Below are 6,247 nucleotides of genomic sequence, written 5' to 3' on the forward strand. Positions count from 1 at the left end.
AATGCATGATAGCAATGGATACATTGAGGGTAATGAGGTTCTCTCTCTCTTTCTCCAAGTTCTATTTTTTTTTAAAGATCATTCCCAAGTCGGAACTGACTCGACAACAATGGGCTTTTTATACTTGTTAGACATTTTGGTCCCGGATTTCTGACCTTGCAGCCTATTGTTGAAGCTCCACTACATTCATACTAATACAGACTCACAGAGGTCAGCAGAGCAGTGCTGGGGGCAGAGTTTCAAGCCCGCGCTCTGAGCCCTTCAGTTCCAGAGAATCAGGTATTCACGGCATTGGGGCCAAGACACGAATAGGGACGGAGGACCGGTCCGCCAAGACCTACAAGGAGCGTTCCTGGGAGCAGCAGAGGCCTGTGGTGAGAGCACGGGAGGAACTGAGGAGGTGACCACAGTGAGGTGACAAGGGGGACAGGGACAGGGGATAAGGGCAGATGTGGGCATGGTGGAGAATTCAGAAAACACAAACAAGTACAAAGGAGAAAATAAAAGTTACCAGCTCTCCCAGAACTCAGAGGCAACCTTCGTTAAGGTTTTGGTGCAAACCTGCCTGTCTTCTCTTCTTTGCAGAAATACATTTTGGAGCTGACAATCATGTTATAAATAACAATTAGTGACATTTCTGACACATTTATGTCAAGCATGTTTTTTCCCTTTATAAGATATTTTCAACAGCATCATTTTTAATGGCTGATAAATAATAGAATAATGGATGAACTATGTGTTACGTCAGCAACTCGTGATATGCAGAAGATACAACCTTGCTTGCTGAAAGTGAAAAGAACTTGAAGCACTTACTCATGAAGACAAAACACCACAGCCTTCAGTATGGATTACACCTCAGCACAAAGAAAACAAAAATCCTCACAACTGGGCCAATAAGCAACACCATGATAAACAGAGAAAACACTGAAGTTGTCAAGGATTTCATTTTACTTGGATCCACAATCAACGCCCATGGAAGTAGCAGTCAAGAAATCAAATGATGTATTTCATTGGACAAATCTATTGCAAAAGGCCTCTTTAAAGTGTTAAAAAGCAAAGCTGTCACTTTGAGGACTAAGGTGTGCCTGACCCAAGCCATGGTATTTTTAATCACTTCATATTCATGAGAGCTGGACAATAAATAAGGGAAACCGAAGAAGAAAAGATGCAATTGAATTATGGTGTTGGCAAAGAATATTGATGGTATTGATTATACCAACAAACAAACCTGTTTTGGAAGAAGTACAGCCAGGATGCTCCGTAGAAGGGAGAATTGTGAGACTTCGCCTCCTGTACTTTGGACACGTTATCAGGAGGGACCAGTCTCTGAAGAAGGACATCTTACTTGGCAGAGGGACAGCGCAAAAGAGAAAGACCATCAAAGAGGTGGACTGACACAGTGGCTGCGACAACGGCTCAAAGACAGCACCGATTGTGAGGATGGCGCAGGACTGGGCAGTGTGGCCTTCTGCTGTACACACTGTCGCTATGAGTCAGAACCTACTCAATGGCACCTAATAAGAACAACTGGTGTTATGTAACCCAAGACTCATTAACTCAAATACTTACAGATCCAGACAAGTGAAGGAAACGATTTAAGTAACCGAGTAAGGAGTGGTGGGGTGCTGGGTTAAATGGGAGAACGTTTACATGGCCCAAGGAAGGCAGTTAACACTTAGTGGCAGCCAATTTTGGCATGTGAGAACGCAGTGCAGTCAGATCTTCTCATCTTTCAAGGTAAGTAAAACTTACAGGATTTTACTTTAGAAATTCTATTTGTTAATATTAGCAAATAATTGTGCTTTTCTTTAAATCACTGAGTTGGCCAAGGAGAAAATGTCTGCAGGCTTCAATGTCCTCATGACTTCCAGCGTGCGACTTGAGATCTAACACACCTGCACTTTGTAGACGTTTAGGTTAGTTTCAATTTTCACTACTTTAAACAACGTAGATGTGAACACATTTGACCTGAAATCTGTTCAATCTTTGATTAAACTCTCAAGGTTAATGTCAAAAAATGACACAGCTGGATTAAAGTCTACATATGATAATATACTATATTATTATATATTTATATATATGTTCTGTTATATGAGTCGGAATTGACTCGACGGCACTGGGTATGTTGTGTTATATATATGATATACTACCTTTTACGGCTTTTGGTGCATATTGTAAGAGTGTTGTACAAAAACGTTGTAATTTGAAGTACAAAAATACATATGCATATTGCGAATTTCTGCCTCTTAATAACTGTTCCAATTTTCGATGTTATCATTTAGTACACAAATTTTATATATAATTTTATTATAGACTGAATTGTGTCCCCACAAACGCATGTCAACTTGGTTAGGCCACAATTCCCAGTATTGTGGGATTGTCCACCATTTTGTGATCTAATGTGGTTTTCGTATGTGTTATAAATCCGACCTCTGTGATGTTAATGAGTCAGGACACAATCTACAGGATTAGGTTGTATTTTGAGTCAATTTCTTTTAAAATACAAAAGAGAGAACAGAGCAGCGAGGAGAAGGACCTCCCACCACCAAGAAAGAAGAGCCAGAAGCAGAGCACATAGCTTGGACCAGGGGTGTCTGTGCTGAGAAACTCCTAGACCCAGGGGAAAAAAGATGGCAAGGGCCTTCCCTCAGAGTCAACAGCGAGAGAAAGCCTTTCCCTGGAGCTGGCATCCTGAATTCTGACTTCTAGCCTCCTGGACTATGAGAGAATAAATTTCTGTTTGTTAAAGCCATCCACTTGTGGTATTTCTGTTATAAGAGCACTAGATAATGAGAAAATTTTTTTCTCAAAAATTATCTACAGAAATAATATACAACTATAAAAAATTATCTACATTTAAAAAAAACTATCAGTATGGATGGCATCTTTAATGTATTTTGTTTTTGATAAAGTTGAATTTTCAGTTGTTTTTTCCTTTCGTGAATTATTTGTGTTCTTTACTCTTTTTTATTTGTTAGATTTCTTTATATATTAAGGAAATAATAAGGAAATAATCAAGGGTCTAGTCTACACAATATTTGAAGACATACAAAATTTTATCTTTGTTGTTGCTGTAGTTCTCAGGAGCCATCGAGTTGGTTTCAACTCATAGCAACCCTATGTACAATAGAACGAAACACAACCACTTACACCACTAAGAGCTAATACCCTTAATGTATAAATGGTTCTTAAAAATTGAAGAACAGAAGACCAAAAACTTCATGGAAAATACATGAACAAGCTGTGTATCTATTTGTCTTGGTCATCTAGTTCAGCCATAACAGAAATACCACAAGTGGATGGCTTTAACAAAGAGGAATTTATTTTCCCACAGTCTAGTAGGCTAGAAGTCCAAATTCAGGGCGTCAGCTCCAGGAGAAGGCTCTCTCTCTGTCAGCTCTGGAGGAAGGTCCTTGTCTTCAATCTTCCCCCTGGTCGAGGAGCTTCTCAGGTGCAGGGACCCCAGGTCCAAAGGACACGCTCTGCTCCCGGGGCTGCTTTCTTGGTGGTGTGAGGTCCCCACTCTCTGCCTGCTTCCCTTTCACACCCCAGGGAAACTCCCTTTACCTTGGATCAGGGAGGTGACCTGAGTAAGGGTGGTGTTACAATCCCACCCTAATCCTCTTAACATAAAACTACAGTCACAAAATGGAGGACAACCACACGCAATACTGGGAATCATGGCCTAACCAAGTTGACACATATTTTTGGGGGGACACAATTCAATCCATGGCGCTGTCTGTCTGTCTCTTCTTGTTAGTTGCTGCCAGGTCTGCTTGGGCTCGTGGTGACCTTATGTAATATGTAATATATTTAGTGCCCTGAGTGGGTTCAAACAGCCACCTGTTAACTGTTGGCGCCACCCAGGTACTCTCTGAGTGAAACAGTGGTGTATGAAACAGACATGGTCCCTGCCCTCCAACTATGTGTTTGTATGTGCTTGCGCACGTGTGTGAGTGTGTGTCATTGTCATAAGTCTATACAATAAAGGAAATTAATTCAGTGGGAAAAAATGAAAAGAAGGTGCCCAAAGTAGATTGTTCAGAATAAGAAATTGAGGAAAGTTCTCTGTTCTGTCCTTCAGCATGAGCACAGGTCACCACACGGGTCCTGAGCATGGACCATGTCAAAGTGCCAACAGTCTAGAGTGTTGACACTCTCTGCTGGATCACAGTTATCCTCAGCATCTCTGGCCCCACACAACCTCTCCTTCAGCCCGTGTACCAAGTCACGAATCTTGATAAACCTGGGAAGCTCAGCAATAGAGTTCCCGTGGGAAGGGTCATTAATACCCAAAAAAGGCTTCACAGCCTCTAGCGCCGAACTATGGGATGCTTAAAAGCAGCATTTATCTTTTTCTGACACAGGAGGACCAAAACATCTGGAGAAACAAATTGGGGTGAGGCCTTTCCAAGTATGCTAATGAAAAACGAGTTGTCAGAATACGGCGGAAGACAAGGCCAGGTCAGGAAGGCCTGGGGCTTAATTGATTTGTCTTCTAAGAAATGAAGGCAGTGGGCAGGCACTCACACAAGAAATCAGCTGGAACAGTCGTTAAATGCTTATTAGAAGAATAGGTCCAGGAAACAGACCTGAAAACAAGCCGACAGACGGAGGAAACTGGTCCACCACCAGCCCTGTTTGAATCTGTCTCTGGCACCTGCATCCTTCTTGTCTTACTTGGCCTCAAATAACTAACATAACACCACAACTTGAAGTCCAAGAATGTCTGTGCTTGAGCCAAAGGCAGTTGTATACGTGAGGGGAATTTAAGTCGCCAGACTTCAGATTCTAGAATCTAGAAGACTGACAGTGAAATGACTCTGCAGACAGGAGGCCTGCTCCAGTTGAGCCACTGGAATGCATTCGATAACACCCCCTGCAGCTGGAAGTATGTGGCAGAGACAGAGCCCTGGGTATACCCATGTGCTCCCAACATTTCCCAACTCCCCCACAGGTAAGTTGGAGCCACGCGACTCATTCTGGAAGGACAAGTGACAATGCTCAATTCTGGGTGAGGTGGTGAAAAGGCAGTGTTTTCCTCCAGCCCTCTCTCTTGCTCCTGCTGCAAGGACCTTGAAAGTCACTTGTTCTACAGACACAGCTACAGTGGAGAATACAGCTGCCAGAACCACATCAGACGCACACGAGAAGCAGGCCTTCAGAATTCCCAGCTACGAGATTTCAGAGTACGTTGTAGCAGCCAGTGACAAACACTCTAATTCAAGACCCCTCTTCCCAGTGCTTCCCCAAGCCCATTCCAACCAATGCTAAAAAAAAAAAAATAGCCGTCATCCAGTTGACGCCAACTCCTGACGGCCCCACGTGTGTCGGAGCAGACGGAGTGCCACAGGGTTTTCGGTGGCTGATTTCGGGGCAGTAGATCACCAGCTCTTTCTTCTGAAGTACCTCTGGGTGGACTTGAACCACCAACCTCTCATTTAGCAGTTGAACGCATTAACCTCAGGCAACACAATCCAATCCAAAGATAGAATTTCTGTGCATGAGACAGAGGTTACCGTAGAGGTGACAGAAATGCTAGTTCCTAGACTCTAAAGCAGTCGCTGTGTTCACAATTCCCAAATCTGAAAGGTGGTGCAGCTTCTTGGCCAGAGTGATGAATGGTGCTATATGGGCTCAGCAGATTCGATAAATCATAGGAAGCTTTTATTGGCTGTGCTGCGAATAGAACTGGGGCCAGAAGCCTGACAGTCCTCACATCGCCAATTAAGAAAAATGGATCCTTCTTTGGTCTTTTTTTTTTTTTTGTAGAGTAAAATATCAGCGCTGAAAGAGCTTTGAAAAACGATTCAAATGAATCCCCTTAGTTTATTCCAAATATTACCAAGAACTCCTATGTTCCATGGACTGAGAAGGACACTGGAATTTAGCGATAATTGAGACGTAATCTCTTTCATCAAGAAGCTTATATTTTAAGTAGAAAACTAATACAGAAGCTGAAAATCTAGATGGGTGCAGTCAACTTATACAACAGGTATAAGGTGGAGGCTACTTAGCTCACCTTGGAGAGGCAGAGAAAGCTTCCTGAAGGAGATGGAACGCATGTTCCAAGTAGAAGGAAATGTGTGAACAAAGACATAAAAGCGTGAAACCAAAACCCAAACCCACTGCCATCAAGCCCCATAGGATTTCCAAGGATGGGCTGGTGGATTGAATTGCTGACCTTTTGGCTAGCAGCCAACCTCTCAACCACTGCACCATCAGGGCTCAGTATGGTATATAAGGA

This window comes from Elephas maximus, chromosome 22, assembly GCF_024166365.1.
Source record: "Elephas maximus indicus isolate mEleMax1 chromosome 22, mEleMax1 primary haplotype, whole genome shotgun sequence".
Taxonomy (NCBI): domain Eukaryota; kingdom Metazoa; phylum Chordata; class Mammalia; order Proboscidea; family Elephantidae; genus Elephas; species Elephas maximus.